The sequence below is a fragment of the Sus scrofa genome, chromosome 5 (genome assembly GCF_000003025.6).
Source record: "Sus scrofa isolate TJ Tabasco breed Duroc chromosome 5, Sscrofa11.1, whole genome shotgun sequence".
NCBI classification, from domain to species: domain Eukaryota; kingdom Metazoa; phylum Chordata; class Mammalia; order Artiodactyla; family Suidae; genus Sus; species Sus scrofa.
The window spans coordinates 26,574,316-26,600,819 of NC_010447.5; the positions used below are offsets into that span (position 1 = coordinate 26,574,316).

Here is a 26,504-nt window from a genome sequence, read left to right on the forward strand (position 1 = left end):
GCTCTGTGCATCAGCCTTATCGATAACCTATGTTTTATTTTCTTCATGGCACTGAACATATGGGAAATTATAATGAGATCTATGTGCTTCCTTGTTCATGTTGCTCTCTCTCCCTATCAGGACACAAATTCCTTAAGACCAGGAACCTGGGCTTTCTATTTCACCATTATACAGATCCTTGTCCCAGAACAGGTGCAGAATAAATATTTGTAGAATAAATAAATTAACAAATGGAAGAAATATTAGACATGTCCTTTTAATTTTGAGTTTGGTTACATTACATGATCATGTACTCTTTCTTATATCTGGTAACATTTAATGTCTCCATCCCTGTAAACAATGGGACACTTGTAACTGTTATTTACATTGTACGTAAGTCCTGTCTCTGTAACCAGACTCCAAGCTCCTTGAGAAACCATACAGTGTGGCTCTCCTTCCTCAAAAACTATCTTATCTTGCATAGTGCCAGATGGTATACTAAGAACTATCATATCCATGATCACATTTGATAGGCTGACCATAAGGCTAGCAGACACAATCATCCCCTTTGCATAGATAAGGAGACAAGCTGAGAGATATTAAGTGATTTGTTCAAAGTTACCATGTGACAGAGCCAGAACTCAAAACCAGGTCTTCTAGCTCCAGGTCCAAAATTCTTTCCAGTAAAAGTTTGGTAATAAAAAAATGATATTAATGTCATATTTTCTGTATTTTAAAATAGAATATGTACTTTAATTTTTAAAACTTTATTGCAATATAGTGACTTACAACATTGTGTTAATATCAGGTGCATGTCAAAGAGAATTAGTCATACGTATACATATATCCATTCTTTTTCTGATTCTTTCCCCAATATAGGTTATTACAGTATATTAAGCAGATATCCCTGTGCTATATGGTCAGTCCTTTTAGTTGTCTATTTTATATACAGTAGTATGTATATGTTAAGCCCCAACCCCTATTTTATCCCTACATGTCCCTGTTTGGTAACCATAAGTTTGATTTCAAAATCTGTGATTCTGTTTCTATTTTTTTAAATAAGTTCTTTTCTATCATTAGATTCCACATATAAATGATATCATATGATAATTTTTCTTTGTCTGACTTGACTTAGTATGATAACGTCTAGCTCCATCCATGTTGCTCTAAATGACATTATTTCATCCTTTCTATGGCTGAGTAATATTCCATTGTATATAAGTACCACAGCTTCTTAATCCATTCATCTGTTGATGGACACTTAGGTTGTTTCCACGTGTGGGCTACTGTAAATACTGCCACCACTCTTCCTCGGTGCTGCCTACGGAGGTGGCAGCCATCTCCCACCTGGCATCATGACTGCTCTCAGACTCCTCATGAAGCCCAAGATGGTCAAAAAGAGGACCAAGAAGTTCATCTGACACCAGTCAGACTGATATGTCAAAATTAAGCGGAACTGGAGGAAACTCAGAGGCATTGACAACAGGGTGAATAGAAAGTTCAAGGGCCAGATCTCGATGCCCAATATTGGTTAGAGGAGCAACAAGAAAACAAAACACATGCTGCCCAGTGGCTTCTGGAAGTTTTTGGTACACAAAGTAAGGGAGCTTGAAGTGCTGCTGATGTGCAAAAAATCTTACTGTGCTGAGAGTGCTCACTGTATCTCTTCTAAGAACTGCAAAGCCATTGTGGAGAGAGCGGCCCAGCAGGGTCACCAATCCCAATGCTGGGCTGCTCAGTGAACAAAATGAATAGACAGGAGTTCCTGTTGTGACTCAGCAGATTAAGCACCCAACTAGTATCCATAAGGATGCTGGTTTGATGCCTGGCCTCAGTGAGTTAAAGATCCAGTGTTGTCACAAGCTGTGGCAGAGGCAGCTTAGACCCCAAGTTGAAATGAAAAGTGGACCCGTGTGCACATTGTATCTGTGTCAATAAAACCATGAAACTTGAAGAAAAGAAAAGTAAATATTGCTTCAATGAACTCTGGAGGGCATCTATCTTTTCAAATAATAGTTTTCCCCAGATAGACACCCAGGAGTGGGATTGTGGGATTGTATGGTAGTTATACGTTTAATTTTTTAAGGACTCTCCATACTGTTTTCCCTATTGGCTGTTCCAAGTTACAATCCCACCAGTAGTGTAGGAGACTTCCCTTTTCTCCACACCCTCTCAAGCATTTACTATTTGTGGTGTTTTTGATGATGACCATCCTGACTAGTGTAAGATGATAACCTCATTGTAATTTTGATTTGCATTTCTCTAATAATTAGTGATGTTGAACATTTTTCCATGTGATTTTTGGCCATCTGTCTGCCTTCTTTGGAACAGTAACAATGAAAGCATGATGATTCAAAAGCTATAGGACACAGCAAAAGGAGTTCTAAGAGGGAAGTTTACAGCAATACAATCTTACCACAGAAAATAAGAAAACTCTCAAATAAACAACTCAGTCTTATACCTAAAGCAACTAGAGAAAGAAAAACAAACAAAACCCAAAGTTAATAGAAGGAAAGAAATCAAAAAGATCAAAGCAAAAATAAATAAGATAGAGACAAAGAAAACAAGAGAAAAGATCAGTGAAACTAAAAACTGGTTCTTTGAAAAGATCGACAATATTGATAAAGCTTTAGCTATATTCATCAAGAAAAAAAGGGAGAGGGCTGAAATCAATAAAATTTGAAATGAAAAATAAGAAATTACAACTGACATCACAGAAGTACAAAGGACCATAAAAGACTACCATAAGTAATGATATGCCAATAAAATGGACAACCTAGAAGAAATGGACAAATTCTTACAAAGGTATAGCTTTCCAAGACTGAACCAGAAAGAAATAGAAAATATGACCAGACCAATCCAAGTACTGAAATTTAAAAATTTAAAATGTGATTTTAAAATTTCAAAAAACAAAAGTCCAGGACCACATAGCTTCACAGGTGAATTCCATCAAACATTTAGAGAGCTAACACCTAGGCTTCTGAAACTCTTCCAAAAAACTGCAGAGGAAGGAACATTCCCAAGCTCATTCCATGAGGCCACCATCACCATGGAATCAAAACTAGACAAATCCACCACAAAAAAGAAAATTACAGGTCAATATCACTGATGAATATAGATGCAAAAATCCTCAACAAAATATTAGCAAATTAAATCCAACAATATATTAAAAGGGTCATATACCGCGATCAAGTGTGATTTATACCTGGGATGAAAGGATTGTTCAATATCTGCAAATCAGTATGAGATACCACACTGATAACTGAAGAATAAAAACCATAGGTCACCTCAATAGATGCAGAAAAAGCATTTGATAAAATTCAACACATGCTTATGATAAAAATAAGAAATCTCCAGAAAATGGGCATAGAGGGAACCTACCTCAACATAATAAAAGTCATGTATGAAAACCCACAGCTAACATCATTCTCAATGGTGGAAAGCAGAAAGCATTTCTGCTAAGATCAGGAATAAGACAAGGATGTCTACTTTAGCCGCTTCTATTCAATATAATTTTGGGAGTCCTAGGCACAGCAATCAGAAAAAAAAGAAAAGAAATAAAATGAATCTAAATTGGAAAAGAAGTAAAACTGTCGCTGTTTGCAGAGGATATAATGTTCTACATAGAAAATCCTAAAGATGCTAACAGAAAACTACTAGAGTTCATCCATGAATCTGGTAAAGTTGTAGGACAGAATATATACTTTAAAAGAATGCCTACTAAATTTGGGGGGGTGGAATTTATACCCCTAAAATATATCTTGAACATGGATTCTTTTAAAGGCTCAAAAAGATGCAAATTATACATATCTGAAAATAAATTTGGCTATTTACTAATATAACACTAGAACAAAAGAAAAATGAAGGTAGGCGGGGGTGGGGGAGGGAGAGAAGGAGAGAGAGGAAAAGAAGGAGGGGAAGGGAAGGAAAGGAAACTATGATGAGGGCAGTGGGAGTAAATCACATAAGTGACATGAGGGCTCAATCTCACCCTCCAGTTTACACCTGGAATCTACTCAGCTCCAACCCATTAGTGGTACATGGAAAGGGGAACTGAGTTCTGCTAAGCCTCCCACTTGTCATAAAGAACCAGAAATCCAGAGCCATATCTGAAATCTCTCCATTTTTAAATGTTCTCAATTAATTCAATTTTTAGGAACACTCTAAATGCCACATACTGCCTATGGGCAGCCAATGTGTGGCCTCTGATCTAAGCCATCATTTTTCTGGGTAGGTTTTGAATTGAAAGCACTCTCTAGACATAGGCGATGTAAATTCTGTTTGACTTGAATCAGAAAAAACAAAGCAGGGTGAGAGCATAGAAAGACAAAAAGAACTTTATACAAATCGGTTACTTTCCCTGTGGTTCTTATTTAACCCCACTGAAAATTGTGCCTAGATTATGGGCTTCAAAGGAGTGCTTTTATATCAAAGAACTGTAGTTCTAGGAGTGTTTTGAAATGCATAGATTTGAAGATGTTTAGAATATATGAATGCAACATAAAACTAAGTGTGCCTTCCATGGGAGAATCCAGAGGCTAAAAACAGAGTATTTTGTTCTTGCGAGGACAAGATCTGACTCTATACTTTAGCAGTGGCACATAAAGATTATAATTGAGAATGAAAGAAAAGGACCTACTGAAAAGCAGATGTCTTGAGCTAGAAGTAGCAATCACAGCATCTGCACTTTGGCGTCGGGTGGAAAACACTGGAGGAAAACAATAAAGCATAAGGTATAAAAATACCAAATAAGTCAGCTGGTTCTTTTCAGCTGGGAGGAACAAAACCTACAGAGTACAAAGGGATATTCAGAAGACTTTGGTAAAAATCTGAAGCCTTAAATAGCTTAGGGTGCAGAGAAGCTGGAAAACAGAGGCAAAGGAAGTAGAGAATAAAACATTTGTACTTTGTTTTCTCCTGGTGTAAGCCTCAGAGGGAAATTCAGAACTGGCTCAAATTAATTCTTTCGCCAAACGGTAACAGGGCTTCCTTCACGGTGCCATCTTTCACATACCAAATTCGTCTCAATTTATTACACATAAGCACCTTAAAAATGTATCAAACATGCATGTCCTAGCCAACGTTCTATTCTGTGTTTAAATCCTCTACTGACTACCTGAAAACACAGAAAGAACACACAATTTAAAGTAAGAATACTTGGACTCAAGTTTTGGTCACCTGCTACTGCTTAGGTAGATGATTTCTAGAGTCACTTCATCTCTTTGAGCCTCCGTTGATTTTTTTTTTTTTTTTTGGTAAAAAATGAAGGTAAAATATTTGCCTTAACTACTTCCCAAGGTTATTGTGAAGATCAAAAGGGTTAACCTATATGAAAGTGTCTTACAAGTTTTAACCCTAATAATCACATCATCCAAAGCCCAAAAGTACATAATTCAATGAAATTACAGCCTCACTGATCAGCCAGCAAATATTATTAAATATCTGCTGTTACTCTAATTACTGGCTATAATAAAGCTGTGAAAATAATAGACAGGATCCCTGCACACATGGACTCTGCAGTCTGATTAAAGTTGTAAATTCTTAATTTAAGTTTTGACAATAATATAGTAAACAAAATAATCCATCATCAGCTAATAAAAGGATTATAAATAAATTTTGGATAATGTAGTGCTTCTTTTCTGGTCATTTCCATAAAGAAAAGAATATAATGGTATATCAATTCAAATCAGAAAGACACTTAGCCTAAAATCACACAGTCAACATATTGTTTACTATACACGTGTCATTGGTACCTAGTAATTATTAAACAGCACAGCCACACTTTCTGCCACACAAACCTAAGGGAAATGCAGCTGCTTACTCAAAGTCTGGTTTCAGGAAATATCATGTATTCATCCAAAATAGCTACGATTGAGCACTTACTGTATGCAAAGTCTTGTGGTGGACATAGTAAGCAATACCAAAATCAGCAAGCCCCAGTTCCTTCCTTCAAGGGACTCATAATAGAGGATTAGAAGTAAGATTTATAAGACCACATAAGTAAGAGAATGATGCATGGAATATTAAAGACTGTAGAGGTTTAGAGAGATAGTCAAAACACCCCCAACAAAGCACCCTCGTAGAATTTTGACAAGTAGGACAACGTACCACATCAGTCATCTCAGATCAAAACTGAGTTAGAGTCTAATCATGTCTGCACTCAAGTCTGGTTATACCAACTGAAGCAAATTATTTCAACCCAGTTTTCTTATCTATAAAATAAAAAATAAAACATTACCAACCTCTTGGCTTCCTCAAGCCCTTTCAAAAAAAAACAAACAAACAAAAAAAAACGCGATAGAGTAAACAGATTTATCTGCATTATCAGTTACTCTGTAATTTTGGTAGTAGCAGTAAGTAACAAATAGGAAGCATCCTCACTGCTTCTGATAGGAAGAATATCCTCATGAAGTGTTAAACCTGGACCTGAATTAGGAGATGACCTAACCTTGAAGTATGGGTAAGATTTTAATAAGGAGAAGGGATAAGGAGGGCATGCCAAGTTAAGGGAACAGTTTGGGGAAAGACAGGGACCTGGGAAAAGCCAGGATAGCAATGTCACACAATCTCAACTGACTTCACCCTAAAGTCCATGGACTGGAATAATAAGATGTAAATCCGAGAAGTCACTAATTGGGAACTACAAGAGGGAAACTTTTTTTACATAAACACATTTTCTAAATGAAAATAGTTTGGAGTTACTGTATATGCATTAAGAAAGCTAGTAAGTTAGGATTTGAGTGTGGGGTGTTTTTTGGGGGGGTTGTATTGGGGGATGATTTGTTAAGTTTTCTAACAAGTTTAAGCTTATAGCTTAATAGAACAAGGATATTTTAAATTACATAACTGCAGACAAACTGGAGCAATATTGTTTTAAAAGTTTCTCCTTTCCCCTCATTTTCAGGTTGCTAATGTCTTAGGAAGAAACTGCAAAATCCTGTGCTGGCTTTTTCTAAGTTCAATGTTCCCTGTCCAGAGTTTAGATTCTTAGAATAAATGTCTTTGACAGAAGAAAAAACGTACCATTTGAAGCAACATGGATGGATCTAGAGATATTCATATTCAGTGAAATGAGTCAAAGACAAATATCATATGATATCATTTATACGTAGAATCTAAAAAAAAAATACAAATGAACTTACTTACAAAACAGAACTCACAAACATAGAAAACAAATTTATGGTTTGTTTCCCAAAGAGGAAAGGTGGGGAGAGACAAATGAGGAGTTTTGGATAGCAGTTTATATAAATACATAAACAATAAGGACCTGCCTGGCAACTATATTCAATATCTTGTAATAACCTATAATGGGAAAGAATCTGAAAAAGAATACATATACACTCACACACATGACACACACATAACATTATAAATTAACTATGCTTCAATTTTTTTAATAGTTAAAAAATAAAATGTAAAAGAAGCTTTAATTTTAAAAAAGAGTTAAGTCTGGAACAATGTATTTCAAAAGTAAGAAAACAGGGTCAGGGAGATGAAGTGACCTGCCCAATAGGGACTAGAATAAGTGGTAGCTTTAGGATCCACATCTAGGTCTTCTGATTACAAGTATCTTGTTCCTTCCAGCAAATCATTCTATAGTAATTAGTGGGCATATCAGACATGAGATGAAGAGTCAAGAAACAGTTCCTGGCTTTCATACTAGTTTCCGTTTTGCACCAAGGGAGAAAGACAACATAATGCCAGCATCTGGGGAAGCTTTGGTCCTTTTTTATTCCTTGTCTGTGTTCTGCTCATTCCATCCTGAGAACTGTATGAAAATATCAAGTTCACAGAGCCCCCGACACCATCTGCTGACACTACACTGTACAAACATCAAATTTAGATGATAATACAATTAAGTTTTAGTCTACTTGGGGATATAATCCAGTTTGTGAATTATCTGGGGAGCCTGTGTCCTCCACCTCAGTTCACCTTTGCTTTTCACCTGATTCTGGGTCAATTCTTTCCAATGTAAGGCATAAAGAAAAAAACTGGCCACTGTATTAAATTGTATTTGAGAAGGTAACTGTCTGCTGGAAAGCTACTTAATGGTCCCCAGTGGTAAACAGCAATAATTTTGGATTCTCTGTTATTTGGACTTACAGTTATCATTCTTCTCCTCCAACCGTGCCAGGGACTTGACTATTTATGCTGTGCCATGCCTAACACAGGCTTAATTCCCACCTCTGACAAAGGATAACAGTATTGATATACATTCTTCTTCTCTCTTTTCAGAATTTTTATTCCTTGTCAGGCAGCTTATCTAGGGAGACTATCTTCACTCTATCTCAAGAACCAACCAGAAAGGAACCTAGTAAGTACAACCAATGGAATGCACCTAATCTAGAAATGACGCCAACAGTTAGGACAAATAATTGGTTGTTATTTGAGAGAGGATATGAGGAAGGCTTCCATTTGATAAAGGAGAACGCATTTTTCCAAAGCCAGAACCTACCTCCCCTCCTTTAGAATCAGACCACCTTCCAGGAATTACGATCAGCCCTAGCAGCTGGAACAAGAAATTTAAGTAGAAACAATGGGACTCACATCATATGTGTGAGTCTGGCTCTCACAGGGCACCACAGCTCTGGATATTGAATTTCTACCATTTTCCTAGGGCTGACTTCTTTCTCTGGAACCTATGAAGAACCTCTCTATGCTCTTGACATCTCCCTAAAGTTCTGGTCCTGAAGCTAGACTTGGTGCCTTCTGACAGTCTTCCCTGACACCGGGTGCCTGCTTCCACCTCTCCTGCTCTCCATAAGAATTCTCTGGACCATGTTGCTTTTGCCTTAAGCCTAGATACTGTGCTGCGGCTACCAGAATAGACTTTCCCTCAAGGACCCAAGCTGGGCCTGATCCCACCATCAGTCCCTCATAGTAGCAAGGTCTAGTTCTGAGTCCAAGGCCCCAAATGTGTCTACCTGTTGGTATTGATCACTGAGGGCTTATAATCTAACTGAACCAGATATGCATTTTTAAAAGATTGATTCTTGACTTATAATATTTTATAGCTATTATATTTTAAATACCTGTCAGCTAAAGGTATTTAAAACATCAAAGAATAAAATAGTGTGGTTCAGGAATTGGTAGGCAATTAGGCATTCTTCTGCTATAATTAGGTCAACCCAATCTCACAGTGACAGTGTAATGGTAGTGCTGACTTGTGGATACATAATTCAGGAACCAGAGCTTCCTGGATTTAAACCCTACCTTTGACATTTACCAGCTTTGGGCTACTGGACAAAATTAGCAAGTGCTTCAATTGCTTCAACTATGAAATGGGGGAATTGATGCCTTTCTCAAAGAGTTGTGAAAATTAAATGTGTTAATACATTTACACTGTTTAAGACAGGCATCACTCATAATAAATGCTCAACAAATATTATATGGGTGGGCTTCCATAACTTACAAATAATTTGAAGAGTCATAAGGAAGATCAAGTAGAAAGATACACATCTTATTGAAATCAGCTATTAACTCTTCCAAGGAGATTTCTCTGACTCTTCCCAGGACAGGTTGAATTTGTCTCCTCCTTATCAGAAACTGCTTAGCAAGGAGGTTTGAAATGCTAGGTCTGCCCTGACAGCTTATTACCTGTTTGAAATTCCCTTCTCTGTTAAATATAGAAAACAATGCTTCCTACCTGATAGGATTAGCTTTATTATTAAATCAGTTAAGATGTATAAAGTACTTGTAAAACACTTAAGTATTAGCTAACTTCTATTATTAATGTAGCTCACAATGAGAGTCAGGGAGATGAAATGATGAAACTAGAATGTCTCTAAGTGATTAGAGGCAGAAGGTATCCATGTTCCTGATAAATAGGCACTCTATTATTATTCTGGCCCTAATCAGAACTCTTCCCACCAAAAATAAATTCAAATCTCAATTGCAGCCAAAAGAACACACCACATGGAAAAGCTTATTCTTATCAGAAGGAAGCAATCATAACCAAATCCGCCTACAAAGAGAGGAAGCAAGCAAAGTGAGCATAATAAGTACATGTAACAACTCATATTTTGCAAAGCTTTTAAAGGATACAATCTTTCCTAGAAATTCAGTGAAAGGCTGCACTTTAAAAGATCAAGTGGATAAAAAGACTTAGAATAAAAATGAGGGGCCTCAAGCAAGAATGCAACAATCCAACACACACTGGTATGAGGCCAGAAGAGGGTGGAAACCAAGGAGGATCAAAAGAACCTAAAGGAAGAAATTTTCAGAGTGGACCATGCTGTGGGTATTACCAGATTCCTAATGACTGGTCCTAGAAATGAATACCCAAGTTACACTCTATACAATTTACTGTTGCACATAAACATGTTTTAGTCAGTTGCAAAGCAAATTTTAGGGTATAGTTCTTATTCCAAAACACAGATTCCATTTTGTTTGTTTGTTTTGTTTTTTTCAAACAAAGCCCTTCTGATCCTCCTCCAGCCCCAGTAGAGGTCAAACTCCCTCAGGACCATCAGAGGCTTCAAAGCAGAGGTGTCCACAGCTGGTCAGCCTTGATTACTAAGTGCCCTCATGACCGTGGCAAAGTTATTTCCTCTCAACTCTCTATTCAAAGACATGTCTGCAAAGTGGAGCTAATTCTGGAATCTACCTAAGAGGAATACCACGGTTATTAACTTAGCTAACATAAATGAAGCACTTAGGATGGCGCATGACTCATAGAAAACACACACACACACACACATTCTGTTATCCCATTGAGTACCAAAGCTAAAAGATGTTACTATTTGTTGTTTATGAATATCTAGACTAACTAGATCCCACTAAGTATTCCAGGCAAAAGCAGACAAATAACACCTCTCTTAGAATGGTGTGTTCTGGGAGTTCCTGCCATGGCTCAGCAGTTAGCGAACCTGATTAGTATCCATGAGGACGCAGGTTTGATCCCTGGCCTCACTCAGTGGATTAAGGATCTGGCATTGCCGTGAGCTGTGGTGTAGGTAGCAGACGAGGCTCAGATTCAGTGTTGCAGTGGCTGGGGCATAAGCCGGCGCTACAGCTCCGATTGGACCCCTAGCCTGGGAACTTCCATATGCCTCAGGTGTGACCCTAAAAAGATAAAAAGACTAAAAAAAAAAAAAAAAAGAAAAGAAAAAGAATGTGTGTTCTGCCTTATTCCTCAGCGCTCAGTCCCTACACCTAGGCTTAACAAGTTCATTTTCTCTGGCTTTATTTTACGTTATACTCTGAGTTACTAGCAATGAGCTGCCTGAGAACCAGGAAGGTTCCTTTGATCTCTGTGTACCTTCCATGTAATATAGTGTCAGGCACAAACCAGGGTTTCAAAAGAATAAATAATGAAAGATCAACAAATGAATGTCAAACAAAGAAAAATTATTTTAAATCCAGAACTACTTGCTAAAATCAGCAGAATTTCAAACTCTCTAACAAAATGAAATTGTTATCATTTTGTTATTTTAATAATTTACAGCTAAAAGCATCAGCAGCACTTTTGAATGTGAATGGTAAATCCTGAAGACCATGGAGATCTTGAAACGTTTTAATGGATCATTACCACCATTCCTTCTGTCACTTAAAAACTTTAAAAAATTTTTGTCTGCCCCAAATGTTCTAAGAAGCATGAATGTTCCCTATGCATTGGACTTCCTAAACATCAAAAAATTATCTGCTTCCCCATCAACCAATGATTTTTTTCCATTACCAAATGAGAGTTCTAAAGGTCTACAATGACGAGGATAAATCACTCCAATTCTTTTACTCTATTAAAGGAGATATTTTATGTTCCACTGCCACAAAAATCCAAGATGCACACCAAAAATAGCCTGTGAATTGAAGACTCTCGTTTTAAAATGGCACCACAATTTATCCTGTTCCTTACTGTACCATGAGCATTACATTATTCATTAGAAGTACTTGTATTTAAGCAGCTATTATACAGCTTTCACTGAGCACAGCCCTCCCATTACAAGGTGGTGATTTTGAGGGATACCTTCCAGAGCTAAGGTCACTTTGTGGAATTCCCATGTATGTGACCCCAGTGTGTTTGCATACACATGAATTTGCTCTGTGACATTCCTGTCATGTTTGCTCAGTGAGCAAGTAATTTGCTACTCTCATTACTCAGGTACAAGGTACCCTGTGGAAAATCAATCTTCATTTTGCTTCATACATCACAGCTTCCCCCAGACATCCAGTGCATTCTGACTCTGAAATGAAGCTGTGAGAATAAGACACAAATCTGTATCAGCAACAGTATTGTCCAAAGGGGCTAATGAATGTTACACTTCACTGGGAAACTCCATCTTGAGGCAGGAGAAATGTCTATACACAAAGCAAAGACACTGTTTTGTGCAAAGCATTTCCTATACCAGAGGGAGAGAAGTCTTAATAGCAGAACAAACAAGTAGCTAAAGGGTGGTTAGTGAACAGTTTTGCAGAAATATTAATCTACCATCTCTTCAGGTCACAAATCATTTTCTCCACCTCTTGACAGGATGAAGTTTGACTTTGAAAGACAATCCATTGCAGGATCCTGACCAACCGTAATATGTCAAGCTTCTCCCCAGGGACAGAACCTACTCATACCAGCAGATGAAATCATTCTCAGTGTTTTCACTGGGGCCAATTGCTGTTTTTTCATCCACATATCCAACTCAACATCATAGCATAAGTGCCAGTGGGAAAAAGAAGTGGAAATATTTTCATTCTATAACTATCTTCAAAACCAAGAAAGGGTAATCCACGGGAATGTTTATAGCATACTGTGGCTCAAATGTATTTTAGAAAACCACTAATTCAAATATCAACAAATATTTATTGAAGACCTACTATGTTCCATTGTGGGAATTATGGAGATAAAATAATTAACAAAAGAAACTAAGTCATTCCCCCTCATGAAATTTATGTTCCAGGAGAGAGAAAGTACATGAATATTTAAATAAACCAATGTGACTATTTCAAGTGTGCATCAGGGCTATGAAAAAAATAAAAATAAAAGAGAGCCATGTGATAGACAGTGATGGAGAGGTAGAGGATTCAAAGCAGTATTAGATAGGATCATAAAAAAGATATTAGCCAAAGGTACTAGCCATGAGAAATAAAAGTGAAGGAAAGCATATTCTGGGTGAAAAAAAAAATAGAAAAATAGTGAAATAGAGAAGTCAGTATGGCTTGAGTAGGTAAATATGAGTCAGAAAAGGGGTACTGGCAAGAATGAGATCTAGGAGGCCTTGATGGCTATAATCAAGTGTTTGGGTTTATTGAAAGTGCAGTGAATGGCCATTGGAAAGTGGAAGCGGTGGGAGCTGTAAAGCAATAGAGCAAATGACATGATCTCTTTTAAAAAATGTGTTTGCATAGATAAAGAGTTGTAGTGGGTAGATGCAGCAGAATCAAGAGCAATGGCGAGGAAGTTGGGGCCACGGCAGGGAAGTTATGATGATGGCTTGACCTGGGAAGGTATCAGCAGAGATAAAGAAAAGCACACATACTTGTGATATGTTTTGGGTATATATACCTCAGGACTTGTCCAAAGATTTGATGAGAACATAGTATAGAGAATATTGGTGTCATTAGTAAGTAAGGTGAGGGGATGAATAATTATCTTTTGGACATAGAGAGTTTGAGAAAACAGATGTACAAGATGTTACTTAGGAAGTTGGGAGCACAAATCTGGAGTTTAGGGAGAGGTAAATTCTGGGGTACATAGATGATGTTTAACTCCAAGTATCCAAATGAGCTCACCCAGGGTAAGATTGCTAGGTGGAATATAGGACAGCAGCTAAATATGAATTTCAGACACAATGAGCAACTTTTTTGGCATAAGCATGTCCCAAAGAATAGTGGAATGTTCTTTAAGGGTATAAACTTGCAACTAGTAGATTAAAAGTCCTAGAGATCTAATGCACAATATAGTGTTTATAAACAATAGCGCTGTATTATAAATATCAAACTTGCTAAGGACTAGATCTTAAGCATTCCCACCACAAGAAAGAAAGAGTAATTATGTAATGTGATAGGGTGTTAGTTAATGCTACAATGGCAGTCTTATTGCAATATATAAATTTATCAAATCAACATGTTGTATACCTTAAGCTTATATAATATTACATGTCAATTATATCTCTACAAAAGTATGTCCCAAACATTGTATGAAACATACTTATACAAAGGTATATCCCAACAGTTAATGTGATAGATAATGCATAGAAAGGAGGAAGGGAGGAAGGGAAAAGACAGCTACATGTGTGTGTATATTACATGGAACATACGTCACTTAAAAAAAAAAGGGTACATGAAATTCAAATATAACTGGACATCCTGTATTTTTAATTGCTGTATCTGGCAACCCTCACTGAGGGTAAGATTTTAAATAGGAAAGACCAAGACCTAGTACACTCCAAGCTTTAGCATTGGAACAGAGTGAGAGTTCATAAGTGTTTCTAAGGAAACTTAGACAGAGATGCCAGTCAGGAAAGTGTGCTGTCACGGGCACCAAGAGAAAAAAGACATCCCCCAAAGAAAGAGACACCCAACTGAGACCAAAGTTTTGACTGTTGCCCAGAGATTGAATAAGATGAGCTCAACAAATAACTATGACAGTGGACAGCATGGAAGCAAGCCTTGGTCACCCTGAAAACAACAGCAACAGTGAGGTGGAAGGAACAGCAGACCTTTTGGAGTGGGATAAAGAGATGAAGAAGTGAAGACAGCGAATGCAGAAAAAAGGGTAGGAGTTATGGATAGTTGTTGGATAGGAAATGGAGGATATGGTGTATATGTTGGTAAGAATGATCTGGCAGAGAAGGAAAAGTGGGCAACTCAGGAATGAGAAGGGAAAAATGGCAGGACCAAAACCCTGAAAAGAAAGGAGATCCACATGATGAATGGGTTGACTTACAGTAATGGAAACAATTCTTAGCATTTTCAAATAAAGAAGATAGGGAATGTGGATGTGGTTTCCACTGGTTTCAAATTTCAAAAATGACTTCATAGAAATATGTACATAAAATAGCCCTATGTATAGTTGAGTATTTTTCCTAAATTTTAGTTTGTTCAAAGTTAGCTATTATAATTCACATAAACAAAAGTAGACATATTCAAAATAAGTTGCTTGTTTTAAGATGAGTTGTTTCTTTCTTTTTTTTTTCTTTTCTTTTTTACTTTTTTTTTTTTTTTAATTTTCTTTAGGGCTATATCTGTGGCATATGGAAATTCCCAGGCTAGGGATCAAATTGGAGCTGCAGCTGCTAAGCTATGCCACAGCCACAGCAACATGGGATCTGAGCTGTTTCTGTGACGTACTCCACAGCTCGTGGCAACACCAGATCCTTAATCCACTGAGTGGTGCCAAGGATTGAACCCACATTCTCATGGACACTAGTTGGGTTTGTTACTGCTGAGCCACAATAGGAACTCCCAAGATGCTTTGAATTTTTGTTAGATAGTTGTTTAGGGGAAGAAAGGAGTTCACTTTTACTTTCCCATAGTTGACTTTATTTCTGTTTAATATGGGAATTATAAAATAGTCTCCAAACTTTCATAACATCAAGGTTGAAGTTTTTCTAAATGGAAATCAGATATTCTTAAATAGCATTTCCCCTAACAATAGCACCATACCATACATCATTAAGTAGGTAAGTTTTGCTAATACAAAGTGAAAGCAAATACTGCCAGACCCCAGAGAAACAAAGGTCAGTTGCTGTGGGAACAATGCTTTGGACTTCTTGACCTTGGTGTGTATTGCTTAAGATAGATATTTGCATTGCATCTACTCCAAAATAAAAAGAAGGTATTCAAAAATACAGCTATAAAAGCAGCTCAAGCAGCAAAGAGACGGTGCTGCATTGGGGCAACACAAAAAGAAACACTAGAGACATTTTAAAAACAGATATAATATCTTTAGAACATTTCTCTAAGCATCATTTTTCAGTTACCTCAGGTCCTGATATTTGTAAATGAACACCATTATTTGCTCCATAATACATCATGTTCTTGTTAACAAAAGGATGGTAGTCTGGCAAACACAATTTTCTGATTTATTAAAGTTTCATAGTAAGGATTATCTGTATGGTTCCTGTTATTTTTAATACAAAGTTCACAGCTAAAACAATCTCATATCCTTTCAAACATTTAAAGGAATATATCTCCTATCCATATCCCACATTTGAAGGTAAAGTGATACTGCCTTTAGAACTGATAAAGTGTAGGTGCAGAAAAGAATTCTTATTGTTAAACCAACTAACATGTGGTTTTCTATCAATAACACTATCCAGATTAAACAGGCCTCTTTTTCAGCATGGTTACAATTTAAAATTTCCACCTTCCCTGTATTTGGATAGTGTTTGTCTTAGATTCTCTGTATGAACACAACGAACACAAATGGATCAAAATCTAAGCTTCATAAGAGCAGAGGCCTTATATACCTTGCAGTGTCTGGTATCCAACAGAGAGTCAGTAAAGGATGGATGGGTGGGTGGCCAAAGGGAATATGTAGAGAGGATATTATGATATTTATTAAGAAAGATAAAAAAGAGATCATAAATATTTTCTTTCACTCTCAACACTTCTATGTAACATAATATTGGAAGTCATAACCACAGCAGAAAGGAAGGAAGGAAGGAAGGAAGGAAGGAAGGAAGGAAGGAAGGAAGGAGGAAGGAAGGAAGGGAGAGGGAGAGAAATAAAAGGTATCCAAAATGGAAGGGAAAAGATTAAATTGTCACTATTTGCAAATGACAAGATATTCTATATAGAGAATCTTAAAGAGTCCACAGAAAAATTGTTAGAATTAATAAATGAATTTAGCAAGGTAGCAGGACACAAGAGTAACACAGAGAAATATGTTGCATTTCTTTACACTAACATTGAAATATCAGACAAAGTAAAAAAAAAAAAAAATCCCATTTAAAATCACATCAAAAAAACCTAACCAAGGAGGTGAAAGACATAAATACTGAAAACTATAAAACACTGATAAAGGAAACTGAAGGTCATTCAAAGAAATGGAAAGATATCCCACTCTCTTGAATTAATATTGTTAAAATGGCCATACCACCCAAAACAATCTACAGATTTAATATGATCCCTATCAAATTATTCATGACATTTTTCACAGAACTAGAAGAAATAATGCCAAAAATGGTCCAGCATTGCCAAAGGATTCCTGAAAAAAAATAACAAAGCAGGAGGCACAACCCTCCCAGACTTTAGAAAATACTACAAAGCTACAGTAATCAAAACAGCATGATACTGGCACAAAAACTTACAAATAGATCAATGGACAGAATAGAGAGCTGAGAAATAAAACCACACACCTATGGACAGTTAATCTACAACAAAGGAGGCAAGAATGTACAATGGAGAAAACACAGTCTTTTCAGCAAGTGGTGCTGGGAAACCTGGACAGCTACATATAAATCAAAGAAATTAGAACACTCCCTCAAACCATACACAAAAATAAGCTCAAAATGATTTAAAGACCTAAACAAAAGACATGACACAATAAAACTCCTAGAAGAAATCATAGGCAAAAAATATTATTCTCTGACATAAATGGCAGCAATGTTTTCTTAGGTCAGTATCTCAAGGCAAAAGAAGTAAAAGCAAAAATAAACAAATGAGACTTCAAAGCTTTTCCACAGCAGAAGAAACCATCAACAAAATGAAAAAACAATCTATCAAATGTGAGAAAATATTTGTAAACAATGTGACTGACAAAGGGGTTAATATCCAAAATGTACAAACTGCTCATACAACTCAATATCAAAAAAAGCAACTTAAGCAAAAATATGAGCAGAAGACCTAAATAGACATTTCTCTAAAGAAAACATAAAGACAGCTAACAGGTACATGAAAAGATGCTCAACACTGCTAATTATAAAAGAAATGCATATCAAAATCACAATGAAGTATCACCTCACACCAGAATGACTATTGTGGGAATGTAAATTGGTACAACCACTATAGAAAACACTATGAAGATTCCTTAAAAAAAAAACTAAAACCATAACAACTATATGATTTAGATATCCATCCTGAGTATCTATCTAGAAAAGACAAAAATGATAATTCAAAGAGATATATGCATCCTAATGTTCATGGCAGCACTATTTACAATAGCTAAGACATGTAAACAACCCAAGTGCCCATCAACAGACTATAGGCTTAAGAAGATGCAGTATGTACATACCATGCAATTTTACTCAGCCATAAAAAGAGAATGAAATATTGCCATTTGCAGCAATATGGATGAACATAAAGAGTATCACACTAAGTGAACTAAGTCAGAGAAAGACAAATATTCACATATGTGATATCACATATGTGGAATCTAAAAAGTAAAACAAGTAAATTTATATACAAATTAGAAACAGACCCACAGGTATAGAAAACAAACTTATGGTTACCAAAGGGGAAAGAGATAAGAGAAAGGAATAAATTAGGAGCATGAGATTAAGAGATAAAAACAACTGCTCACAAAGTAGATAAGCAAAAAGAATTTACTGTATAACAGAGTGAACTATATTCAGTATCTTATAATAACCTAAAATAAACTGAAAAAATATACATATATAACTGCATCACTTTGCTGTATGCCTGAAACACAATACTGTAAATCAACTGGCCTCAATAACAATAAATAAATAAATAAATAAATTTTCTTAGCAGGTGAGAAAAATATGTCATAAAATATTCTCAATGACTTGCCACCAATCATAAAGCCACAGGTTAGTGACAAAGACTTTGATCCCATTTTAAAAAATCCAATCCTACATCTTTCCACCCTCCATGAAGGACACACACTCTCCCAATCTACACATTCACATATTTGAAAAGTAAAATAGATCTCAAAAATTAATCCAATAATATTCCAAGCTCTTATACTTAGATTTTCCCCCAGCTTAATTAATATATAATTGATAAGTAACATTGTATAATAAGTTTAAGGTACACAATATGATGATTTGATATAACTATACATTGAAAAATAATTAACAATGGCCACTCTGACTGGTATGCAGAGGTACCTCACAGTAGTTTTGATTTACATTTCTCTAATAATCAGTGATGTTGACCATTTTTTCATGTGTTTGTTGACCATCTGTATATTTTCTTTGGAGAAATGTCTATTCAGGTCTTTTGCCCATTTTTCAATTGGGTTGTTGGTTTTTTGCTGTTGAGTTGTACAAGTTGTTTGTATATTTTAGAGATTAAGTCCCTGTCAGTTGCATCATTTGAAACTATTTTCTCCCATTCCGTAGGTTGTCTTTTTGGTTTTTTTATGGTTACTACCTCACACCAGTCAGATTGGTCATCATTAATAAGTTCACCTATAACTAATGCTGGAGAGGGTGTGGAGAAAAGAGAAACCCCCTACACTGTTGGTGGGAAAGTAAATCAGCACAACCACTATGGAAAATGGTATGGAAGCACCTCAGAAAACTAAACTTAGAACTATCATACAACCCAGCAATCCCACTCTTGGGCATTTATCCAGACAAAACTTTCCTTGAAAAAGAAACACGCACCTGTATGTTCACTGCAACACTATTCACAATAGCCAAGACATGGAAATAACCTAAATGTCCACCTACAGACGAATGGATTAAGATGTGGTATATATACATAATGGAATACTACTCAGCCATAAAAAAGAACAAAATAATGCCATTTGCAGCAACATGGATGGAACTAACGACTCATACTAAGTGAAGTAAGTCATAAAGAGAAAGACAAATACCATAGGATATCACTTATATCTGGAATCTAATATATGGCACAAATGAACCTTTCCACAGAAAAGAAACTCATGGACCTGGTGAACAGACTTGTGGCTGCCAAGGGGCAGGAGGAGGGAGTGGGATGGACTGGGAATCTGGGCTTAACAGATGCAAACTGTTGTATTTGGAATGGATCAGCAATGAGATCCTGTTGTTAAGCACTGAGAACTGTATCTCGCTGCTTATGATGGAGCATGATGGAGGATAATGTGAGAAAAAGAATGTATACATGTATGTGTGACTGTGTCACTTTGCTGTATGATAGAAAATTGACAGAACACTGTAAACCAACTACAATGGAAAAAATAAAAATCATTTTAAAAAAATAAAAAGAATTAACCATAATAATATTAACACTTCCATCCCCTCACACAATTACCAGTTTTGTGTGTGTAATGAGGACATTTAAGATGTACTCTCTTAGCAACTGTCAAATATATAATATAGTATCATTAAATATCATCACACCACACATTTGATCTACAGAAGTTGTTCCTCACATAGCTGGAAATTTGTACCCTTTGACAAACATCTTATTTTCCCCACCCCACTACTCCCTGAAAGCCACCAATCTACTTTCAATTTCTATGAATTCAGCTTCTTTGGATTCCACATGTATATGAAATCATATAGTATGTGTTTTTCATTGTCTGACATTTCATTTACCATAATGGGATACATCCATGTTGTCCAGAAAAGGAAGCTCTCCTTTTTTATATGGCCGAAAAATATTCTAGAGCATGGGTATACCACATCTTCTTTATCCATTCATCTACTGACAGACGTTGAAGTTGTTGCCACATCTTGGCCATTGCAGATAGTGTTGCAATAAATTTAAGACTCAATACCTGGGATTTACTCAAGGGTTTCAAAGTCAACACAAATACAAGAGAAAAGAGGGTCAGACAGAGATTTACAAAAACCAGTACTCCCTAGAATAACATGCATGCTTATTTTAAATAACCTCAGCAGTTCAGATATTTGACAGCTTACAACTCCAAATAAAAAATTTGGGCAATCCCTGCATAAAGGGAACTCCTCAGAGGTTGGGACTCACATAGCTGTATCCCAGAAGTCCACAAAGCACTGTCACACAGTAGGTACTCAATACCTGTTTTTAATGGATGACGAGTGATTGAAAGAATGAAGGTATTAGTAGGCAACCTGGGTACCTAATGTCCTAATATAGGGTATTAGAGAACAGATTATGCAAATTCCTCAAGCATTTGATTTTATATAGGAGTTACTCCTACCACACCCCTTCCCAAAAGTATTATCTTGTGAATAGGATTTCATAAGACACACGACTACAAATCCAAACAGCAATTAGAGAGAGGGAAGACAGAGGAGAGATGAGAGAGGAGGCAGGAAGAAGGGGAGAGAGAGGATGAACCATAGGTTAGGGAAGGAGGATTACAGCCATCAAATGTTGGTGGATTAAGAGGAAAGTACCTAAGAATCTATGCTCAGAGGTGAGCAACAGGGAGCCAGTTCTTTTTGCTGTTGTTTTAATTTAATTTTTTATTGAAGTATAGCTAATTTACAATATCATGCTATTTCAGGTGTATAGCACAGTGATTCAGTTACACATATGATCATTTTTTCAGATTCCCTTCCCTTATAGGTTATTTTAATATTGAGCACATTTGCCTGTACCATACAATAAGTCTTTGTTGGTTATCTATAAGGAGCCAGTTCTTTATTTTACTTTTCATTTCTTTCTTTCTATACCAATTAAAGCCTTAAACTTTGCCAAAGCTAAGTATGAGATGCACAAGGAAAGTAATGACTCTGGGGTTGAGAGTTAATAAAATCCTGGAATGAAAAAAAATTAACAAAGGCAGTCAAAAGCACAAACGAAGCCAAGATCTAATTATATTATACTTTCATGAATGTAAAAAACATTATGAAATATTTAATAATCTACCAAACTCCAGGTTTTGTTTTTTTTTTTTTTAATCCACCCAGGGATTCCACAGACTTGCATACAATTATCTCTCCAGTTAAACACAAAGCACTCGACAAGTGCTTGGATTCACAGTCACATCACTGTTCCTGATATTATGGGGCCACTTCAAATGCTAGAAGCTCTTGCCTTGCCAATCGCTGTGCTTAAAGAGGTTTAGCTTACCAGGGTTTCAATTTGCTTGTTTCAATTAATACTCCTACACTATTTGCCTCTACCTTACAGGTTAGCCTTTTGGCAGATGGTTTATTTGATTTTCTTTATTCTTACCTTGCTAGTACTTTGAAAACTGAATGAAGGAAGAAGAGGGAGGGCTTAGCAGGCACTGAACAACATGTCTCATGGTTAACTGTAATGCTAAATATACATTCTGATTTCAGAAAGATTCCACTAAACAAGCTAAGCTTTCAGAGTGATGTAACTGTATTACCTGTGTCCTTTTCTTTTGGTTGGGTCAAGCTATTTGTGATATAAGGAGCAAATGGAGGATATAGAATTACCTGAGGTCATGATAACCTCAGTACTATTTATCTCTGCTGTCAGTCTAGATGATTCCAATAATAACTGATTTCAAGAGATTACCTTTCTATACTATTCGGTACATAGAAAAACAGGTAGTGTAGGTATAGTTTTAGGAAGAATAGTAATAAAATAAATATGAATCACCACCTACTAAACCCATCACCAATTTAAGAACAAAAACATTACCACTGCTCTTAAAGCAATCTATTTTCCCCATTCCCCTCCTGCTTCTCATTCAAAAGTAATCACTAACTTCCTTTTTAAAAAATAATTTTAGAAGATATATATGTAGTCCTAACCCATGTATTAATTCAATTTGCTTGGTTTGAGCTTTGTAAATATGGTATCATACTGTGTGTAATCTCCTGAAATTTGCCTTTTTCACTCAACATTATGTTTCAAAGATGTGTTTGGGTTGTTGCATCCAACTGTAATTCATTCATTTTCACAGTTAAATAATGCCTTGTGTGACTTTAGCAAAATATACTTATTCATGTCTTGTCAATGCACATTTAGGTTGTTCCCAGGGTTTCTATTTTGTATTTTTACCATTGTAAATAGCACACCAGAAATATTTTTATACATGTCTCTGGGTTCACAGGTGTTAAGATTTTGTTTAGGATTTTTTTTTTTTTTCGGTCTTTTCTAGGGCCGCTCCTGCAGCATATGGAGGTTACCAGGCTAGGGGTCTAATCGGAGCTACAGCTGCCAGCCTATGCCAGGGCCACAGCAATGAGGGATCCGAGTCGCATCTGTGACCTACACCACAGCTCATGGCAACACCAGATCCTTAACCCACTGAGCAAGGTCAGGAATCGAACCCGCAACCTCATGGTTCCTACTTGGATTCGTTAACCACTGCGCCACAACGGGAACTCCACGTTTAGGACTTATACATGAGAAAGAATTATTGCTCATAGGGCATGCATGTTTTTAACTTCACAAAATGATACTAAATTGATATCAAAAGTAGCTATCCTAACTTATACCCCCATTATAGCTGCACTGTTTGAGTTTCCACATATTTGCCAACATTCCACATAGAAAAGCTTCCAGAGGGAATTTCAGTTTCAATGGGTATTCTTACAGGAGAAGAGGACATATAAACAATGTAATTAACATTGCAAAAACCTTGATTTTCTCACAAGGTCATCTGAAGAAAGCAGAGGTAGTTGGCCTATAAAAATTATTTTTCTCAGATAACATCAGAAGAAATACAATGGGATTTAAAGTTGAATGGAAGGCACCATACCTATAAAAAATTTAGGATTCCCACAGTTTTGTTACATTTCATCTCCCATAGCTCAAGAGACCATTTTAGATTGCTAAACCTATCAGTTAATGACATCGATTATATAGCTGTACATCCTCCCACAGACCTGCCATGATACTGCTTCTGAGAATGGGGTCTGTTTTTCTGAATATTTTCATGCCTAGGCATCAAATTTTACTTCTTTAATGCACACAACTAAGACAGCAGTACAAGTTCTAACAAACATAGTTTTATGATTTCTACAGCACCTGTGACTATGGATACGGATTCCAGCTCTACACCTCTGCCACATAAACTCTTTTGTTGCAACCTACTGATTTAGCTAAGGGCAGTAACATTTAAGATCCTACATTTTTCTGGTATGGTACTGTAGGAATCCAACCTCTGGGAAACCTAGTAAATCCATGTTGTCTACAAAATAATACCACTGAAGATTTCCAGCAAAACTATGGAATGAGAGAAATGCATATTACCTCAGTTAACAGCTTTACATTTTTAAAACAACTAATTGTCGGAGTTCCCATCGTGGTGCAGCAGAAACAAATCCTACTGGGAACCATGGGCTTGTGGCTTAGATCCCTGGCCTCGCTCAGTGGGTTAAGGATCCAGCGTTGCCTTGAGCTGTGGTGTGGGTCACAGACGCAGCTCAGATCTGATGTTGCTGTGGCTGTGGTGTAGGCCGGCAGCTGCAGGTAGCTCCCATTCGATCCTTAGCCTGGAAACCTCCTTATGCCTCAGGTGCGGCCCTAAAAACAAACAAACAAAAATAAGACTAATTGTCACTACCTTTAAAATAAGAAATCATGCTAAGTGATGTCAGCCATACAATGAGACACCAACTTCAAATGCTTTCACTGACATGTGGAATCTGAAAAAAAGACAGACTGAACTTTGTAGAACAGATGCTGACTCACAGACACTGAAAAACTTATGGTCTCCAAAGGAGACAGTTTGGGGGGTGAGGGGATGTGCTTGGGTTGTGTGATGGAAATCCTGTGAAATTGGATTGCTATGATCATTAGACAACTACAGATGTGATAAATTCATTTGAGTAATTAAAAAAATAAATAAATCAATACCATGACTACATTCTCATCTTAAATTTATTTATTTATTTATATATTTTGCCTTTTCTAGGGCTGCACCTGCTGCATATGAAGGTTTCCAGGCTAGGGGTCTAATCAGAGCCGTAGCCGCTGGCCCATGCCAGAGCCACAGAAACACCAGATCCAAGCCGTGGCTGTGACGTACACTACAGTTCACAGCAACGCCGGATCCTTAACCCACTGATCGAGGCCAGGGATCGAACCCACAACCTCATGGTTCCTAGTCACATTCATTAACCACTGAGCCACAACTGGAACTCTTCTTCTTAAATTTTTTTATTAAAGTATACTTGATTTACAATATTGTGCCAATTTTCTGCTCTACAGCTGAGTGACCCATACACATACATGCATTTCCTTTCTTATATTATCCTCCATCATGGTCTATCCCAAGAGACTGGCTATAGTTCCCTGTGCTGTACAGCAGGACCTCATTGCTTATCCATTCTAAATGTAATAGTCTGCATTTACTAACCCCAAACTCTCAGTCAATCCCACTCCCTCCCCCCACCCCATGCCCTTGGCAACTGCAAGTCGTTCTCTATGTCTGTGAATCTGTTTCTGTTTCATAGTTTCATTCGTGCCATTTGCAACAACATGGATGCAACTAGAGGTTATCATATTAAGTGAAGTAAGTCAGAAAGAGAAAGACAAACACCATCTGATATCACTTATATGTATAGTCTGAAAAAACATAACTAGAAGTTCCCCTTGTGGCTCAGTGATAATGAACCTGACTAGTATCCATGAGGATGCAGGTTTGATCCCTGGCCTCGCTCACTGGTTTAAAGGATCTTGTGTGACTGTGGAGCTGCGGTGTAGGTCACAGATGCGGCTCATATTCTGCATTGCTGTGGTGTAGACCAGCAGTTGCAGCTCCTATCTGATCCCTAGCCTGGGAACTTCCATATGCCATGAGTGCAGCCCTAAAAAGTAAAAAAATAAAAATAAAATAAATAAAATAAAAAACATTACTACTTTCTATATGCCCATCCTATTCAAAGGTAAAGATGGCAAACTATCAATTCTCAGTTTAAAAGACAGAGCAGAAACCACTTCCTGTGCTAAAGTTAACTTCACTGTCCTTATCTTCCAGGCCTCTCTGTGGCATAACTGAGCATACACTTCTTTTTGAAACACTTTTCCCTCCTCTGCACATGAGGCATCGAACACCCTCCCACTCCTGGCTCTCCTCCTACCTTACTAGCCTCTCATTCTCAGGGGGCTTGGCTGATATTTGCTCCCCTGGCTGGCCTCTGAATGGTTATCATAGAGCCTCAAGGCTCTATTGGAGCCTTCTACTGGTCTGCAACACATCCCCAGATGACCTCACCCAGTCCCATGACTATGATATGATCTTTTCACCCTTCATTCACAATTTTTCTCTAACTCTGACATCTTAACCTGAGCCAGACATTTATATTCCACTGAAAGTTTAGCATCTCCAGCTAAATGGCTAATAGATATCTCAAACCTAAAGAGTTAAGTTATACATTTCTATCCTTCTCTCTGATCCACTAATTCTTTCCTTTTTTTTTTTAATAAATTTTATTGGAATATAGTTTAAGTTAGGAAGTTGTGTTAGTTTCAGGTGTACAGCAAAATAAATCAGTTATACATAGACATATATCCATTTCTTTTCCCAGGTGGGTTATTACACAGTATTGAGTAGATTATCCTGTGCTATAAAATAGGTCTTTGTTACCAATTTATTTTATACGTAGGAGTATGTGTCAATCCCAACCCCCTAATTTATCCCTCCCACCCCACATTTCCCCTTTAGTAACCACAAATTTGGTTTCAAAATCTTTGAGTCTGTGTCTGTTTTGTAAGTTCTTTTGTATCATTTATTACATTCCACAAAGACCAACATCATATGAGGTCACTAATATGTGGAATCT

The 26,504-nt window shown here is 36.9% G+C and overlaps 1 protein-coding gene and 1 pseudogene across 2 annotated transcripts in view; one reads left to right on the top strand and one right to left on the bottom strand.

The window, feature by feature from the left end:
* FAM19A2 (family with sequence similarity 19 member A2, C-C motif chemokine like) overlaps positions 1–26,504 on the bottom strand; it is a 501,549-nt gene that overhangs the window by 182,347 nt on the left and 292,698 nt on the right. The gene's annotated exons all lie outside the window — the stretch shown is intronic.
* On the top strand, positions 1,185–2,457 carry LOC106510316 (annotated as a pseudogene).